Below are 6,137 nucleotides of genomic sequence, written 5' to 3' on the forward strand. Positions count from 1 at the left end.
AATTACATGTTGACATTTTTTTCTACTTTCCAAACATCGGATGTATCTCATTAGGAATATAGGACACAATCTTTTAGTGTATAAACAAATTCATACACGCGAGTTCCACTACAAGGACATCAGGCTCCACTTTCTCTGAGAACAACGGTATACGAGTCCCGATTATCGGATAACAGTGTACGGACTTAACATTGAATACCGACATTGAATTCCGACATTGAATACCGACATTAAATACCGACATTGAATACCGACATTGAATACCGACATTGAATACCGGCATTGAATACCGACATTGAATACCGACATTGAATACCGACATTGAATACCGACATTGAATACCGACATTGAATACCGACATTGAATATCGACATTGAATACCAACATTTAATATCGATATTGAATACCGGTTGAGTACAGACTAGTGTACAGTACTACACATTTATAATACACTACCGGTATACCGTGAGACCGTCATTGGTATAATAATAACCTTATCACTTCCCTTAAGGTAGAGATTCCCTAACTGGGTGCATGAACCCCCTGGGGGTGCGTGAGTCTATCCCAGAGGTTTCATGAGACGTTTCTGCATGAAAGTCAAAACTACAGTACTTTTTGTTCAACTAAAATCTGATATATCATATAATTTAGTAATGTACAAAAGTCGCACCTATCGACAATCTCTTTTCGCGTTCCATACGCATATGTACCGTGCATGTGATAAATAACTGAATTATGAAACAGACACAGGCCGCATGACTATGAAGAAGTTGTTATACGCATGACAGTACGTCGTGAAGATAAAGAGCTGAGAAAGCAACTGAAATGTTGGCCAATGTAGTAATTATTATTTTGGAAATTCCATATGACCTCCATTTTGCCCTACACGAAGCAAAGTTAGCATAAATTCATGCTTGAAAATTGTTGTTGAGCGACAATAATGACTCAGATCGTGTCTCGAAAAGTTGGGGGTTCGTGGACAACTCTGACATCTACACTTTGAATGATCCAACAATAGTGGCGTGACTATAGGCTGGTGCGGCCGGGGAGTCCTCCTGGGCCCCTGGGCCCAGGGGGACCGGTCACAAACTGTCTAGAAATAACTACCCATCTGCATGATGGAGCTGGTCACCGGCCGTAGTAGGACAAAATAGGGATTCAAGCGGAATCCTGTCCACAAACAGAGAAAGTCCGAGAGCGCCACATCCGGGCGTCTAGACGTGTCAAATATTAATTGGGTCTTATCATTCCAACACTGCACTGGGCCCTGCTGCTCCTCGCTAGCCCACTGTCCAACAGGATATAAGAATCCTATAATGACGTCATACATTGAAGCGATCAACTCTGCACTCTCGTGGAAGCCCAATGTGTGAAGCGTGATGGTACGGTAGACTTAATGGTCCATCAGGATATGAAAGATTGAACTAAAAGGAAAGATAACATCTTCTTTTTTTTTCATTTCTTACTTCCACTCATAAACTGGCACTTCCAAAGCTATACAATTATATCGTCGGTTACACAAACAGGATGGTCCAAACATAAGGAAAAAATAAAGAAAAAATATGTAGTCAATGCAGTAATGTAATAATATGGTAGCTATATCATTACGATAGAAGGCGTACAACGAACCTAAATTAAGGCCAATTCACGAGTCTGCAGGCTCCATGCCGTAGGCAAAGGACTCCTACAACGTCGTAGGTCTATTCTGACTGGGGATGATGGCCCAGCTCATTATGTGGCTCCTTAGTAAAACAAACAAAAAACGATTTAGTTATTGTGTTATAGTTTGACAGAAAAAAACATACTAAAAAAAATTATAAGTAGCGAGACAAGTTTAACATTCCTCATTATATTTTATTTTCCCGATTTCAATCAATGTCACCAGAATTGAAAATGTTAATATAATGAAAATGGGCTAAAATTATAATTTTACAATCGCCCTCATATGCCCTATTTCAAAGGCGTGAACAAACTTAGTAGAAGAGGAGAACCCCCCCCCCCCTCCTCCCTTCATCCACCTATCGTCAGCAAGGGAAATGGTTTAGTCGGGCCCATTTAACAATCAGTGGGGGAAGAATTAGAAATCTGCTACGGGGGTGTACATCTCCTCTTTCCAACATCACACACAAAAAAACACGAGTATTTATTAGAGCAAACTTCCGTTTCAAGCAAATTCCAGATTAATTATAGTCCAAGAAAGAACCCCTATGACATTTACTTTTTCGTTAAGTCTTTTTTCTTTTGGGGGAGGACCCAGCTCAGATATATGAGTCGTCTTCAGTGAGCTGTAGAGCCGCACAGCCGCCTTTATATGAAATCCATTCGTCACCTCGTGGCTCTTCTATGTCAACCCCCCCCCCCCTCCCCCCCCTAACAAGTTTCGATTTCGTGTCTTACAGTGGCATGTAAGGGGAAGCAGAAATTTTGGTAAAATGGAGGGTAGTTCGATGCAAAATAGTGCTTTTTATGGTCCAGAACGTGTATCTGCACCATAGAAATTGAACTTGGAAGAATGCTGACACAGGGTATCACCGTGTGCTTAAGCAGTGAAGCCTTGAAAAGTGAGGGCGCTTTGCGTTGTACGGCAAAAAGCCGGATCATTTGTACTTTTTTATACATACATTGTGCATTCGACTTTGAAACTGAGTTTGATTTTACCCGCTTATTTGAAACACTATGTGTAATTTGCACAACTGAGACATACATGGCGATCAGAGTGGTAAGTACTATACTCCTGACTAAAGAACCAACTTTGAAAACTTTTTTTTTCGCCTTCAATGACTCGAGTAAGTGGGGTGTTTTGTGCAACTTTTAATATCAGGAAATAGTCATTTCCGGTATCTGAGAGGCACATGGCAAACATTTTTCTTGAATGTATTTTGTTAGTGCTCCACTCAAATAGTGTCATAGTTGTCCCTGAAAAATGCCGTGAAATAGCAACCCTCCCTCTTTCCCACCCCCTTCCCACACACACCTACTTTTGTGCAATACTTCCACATTAGTCTGTGAATGTTTGGACGCTAGGGTTATTATGCGGTAAATTATATAATGAAATATAAAAGTACGTCACTCACCTCAAACACTATAGTCCTTTTTGCGCTAGGTCGCCGTCTCGTACGAACCCTACAGACAGGCTCCAATGAAAAATCCAAACACAAATCCAAATATCGAAATCCTAATCCATAAAAACAATGTTATTCGCCCGGAAGTGGGGGCAACACATATCCGATTTGATATGGAATAAAAATAGGGAAAAACAATAAAGGTTTTTCGTTCAAGCGTAAATTCGTCGTAAAATATGTAATCGTTGTCGAGTCGTTGAATATCGTAATCCAAGTCGTAGTCGTAAGTAGCTATATCTTCTTTCACTGTGTGAAAGATTTCGCTTATCGTTCGTCAGAAATAAAACTATCCATTGTTTTATCGAAACCAATGTCTCTTGACCCAGTATGAGTCATGACATTGATGAAGTTATTATTGAGCGTAATTAATCTTCTGAAAATGAGGGCGCACTTCCGATTTAGTAAAAGTGAAGTCCTCTACATAGCCCCCTTCCAGATCACTCGCGAAAAAGAGTGATCGATAAGAAAACATAACGTAAAATATAATACATGTATACACAGTTCTTCACCTATATCGCACTGGCCAATGAACCCGCCCACCTGATCGCGTAACGGTCTTTGGCTTGGGGTCAGGCTGTATGTGTCCGGTGGGCGTATCGTCCGAGTGGCGTGTCTTGGTTGAAAGTTCGTCGTTCTCGAAAGAGGACGTGGGCAAAGTATTCGGTTCGGTCGGTTCCACAAGTTCATCTTCTTCAGCATACGCGACCTTTAACCTGCCAATCGACACTGCGTCATGTTTGCAATTGATGTCCAATACAAATGTTTTGTCCCCCCTGGAAATGACACGGAAAGGCCCTCAGTACGGAGGTTGCAGTGGACGTTTCACTGAATCAACTCTGACCCAAACGTGTGTGCAGTGCTGAAGATCGTCGGACTGCTGCGCACGCCGTTGATTTGGCCTGGTATCGGTCCGTTTTAAATCGGCCATCTGTCGTTTCAGGCGGTCGACGAAAATTGTAGGATCCAGCTCATTCACGTCAGGAACAGGAGATACCAGCTGACATGGCACGCGAAGAGTAGTACCGAAAACTAATTCCGCTGCACTGCACCCGAGGTCGGCTTTCAGCGTTGTACGTATGCCTAACAAAACAAGTGGCAAAACCTCGGCCCACTTGGAAGGATCTCGTTGAGCTTTGATGGATGATTTGAGATGCCTATGGAAGCGTTCCACAAGCCCGTTGGATATCAGGTGATACGCAGTCGTACGTATTCGTTTGCTGCCGAGAAGAGCGGTCAGCTGTTTGAACAGAGCAGATTCGAATTGAGCGCCTCTATCCGTCGTTATAGTCGATGGTACACCGAAAGTGGAAATCCATCTGGTGACAAATGCTTCAGCTACGGTCTGGGCAGTGATATCTGGAATACAGATTGCTTCCGGCCAACGAGTGAAGCGGTCGATAACGGTGAGGAGGTATTTGTATCCTCTTGACGGTGGGAGTGGGCCCACAATGTCCAAATGAATGTGTTCCGTGTTGCTCTGATTCCAGGATGCGACATGGAGTGAAGTGAATTAAAAATGTCTTTCCGAAACACCTTCGGTATAAACGGTCGAGGTAAACCGGTTAACATATCACACCATATCGTGCCAGGTGATGATGGGAGCGAAATCTCCTGAAATTTCATGACAGGGGAGTCCTTCAATTCCTGAAGCTGAATGTCATGCTGTTGTTTTGCAGCGATTTGAGCAAAGTCAATCAGGGTAGATGAGGGCAAACCTTGACGGAATGCGTTAACGCCTAAACGAGACAGTGCGTCTGCGACGACATTGTCCTTTCCACTGACGTGGCGAATATCCGCCGTGAACTGGGAAACGAAATCCAGATGCCGTATCTCTCTCGGTGAGTAGCGGTCGGTACTAGTTTTTAACGCATATGTTATTGGTTTGTGGTCGGTGAGAATGAAGAATTGTCGTCCCTCTAGTATATGGCGGAAATGTTGTATTGCCGAGTATATTGCTAGTAGCTCACGACCAAACGCACTGTATCGCGATTCTGTCTCGCTTAGTTTTCGGGAGAAAAACGAGATTGGATGCCAAACTCCTTCAATATTTTGCTGTAACACGCCTCCTAAGGCTTTGTCCGAGGCGTCCACTATTAATGAAAGGGGTTTGGATGAGTCGGAATGCGTAAGGACAGTTGCGTTGGCGAGCGCTCGTTTGTTCTCCTCGAATGAGTCGGATGCCTCGTACTGACACTTAGTTGGATTGATCACAACTCCGTAATCTGCGAGTCTGGCAAACAGCTGTTTAAGGTGACGGGTATGTTCCTCTGGAGATTTGCTGGACACGAGTACGTCATCAATGTAAGTGTAGCAAAATGGCAAACCGCGCGTTACCTCGTCTATGAAGCGTTGGAACGTCTGGGCGGCATTACGGAGTCCAAACGGCATTCGTTTAAATTCGAAGAGGCCGAATGGGGTTGTGATGGCCGTTTTTCAAATATCGGAGTCTTCCACCGGGATTTGATGGTAGGCTCGCACTAGATCAATTTTGGAATAAATTGATGTTCCCGAGAGTGAAGTTGAAAAGTCGTGAATTTGTGGAATAGGGTAGCGGTCTGGAATGGTAACGTTGTTTAGGGCTCGATAATCGCCACATGGCCTCCAATCACCGTTCTTTTTGGCCACCATGTGTAGAGGGGATGACCAATTACTGTTAGATTGTCGGACGATCCCAAGTTGCAGCATGTGGTCGAATTCTTGTCGAGCGATAGTTAGCTTGTTGGGCGGTAGACGACGTGTGCGAGAAAAAACGGGTGCTCCGATCGTGTTAATATAGTGCGTTACCGAATGTTTCACCTGGGTTTCTTCAAAAGTTACCCGCAATATCTCTGGGAATTCCTTTAATAGAGCATGATAAGGTGAATTGTTAGGTGTTGTGGCAATCATCGGACAAAGGGACGTTTCTTCGGTTGAGATGCCTTCAATAGTGAGATTGGTTAACCTGTCGATAAGTGTATTATTTCGAATATCGACAAGTAATCCAAAATATCGTAAGAAATCACAACCGAGAACAGC

Source organism: Apostichopus japonicus, chromosome 17 (genome assembly GCF_037975245.1).
Source record: "Apostichopus japonicus isolate 1M-3 chromosome 17, ASM3797524v1, whole genome shotgun sequence".
Classification (NCBI taxonomy): domain Eukaryota; kingdom Metazoa; phylum Echinodermata; class Holothuroidea; order Aspidochirotida; family Stichopodidae; genus Apostichopus; species Apostichopus japonicus.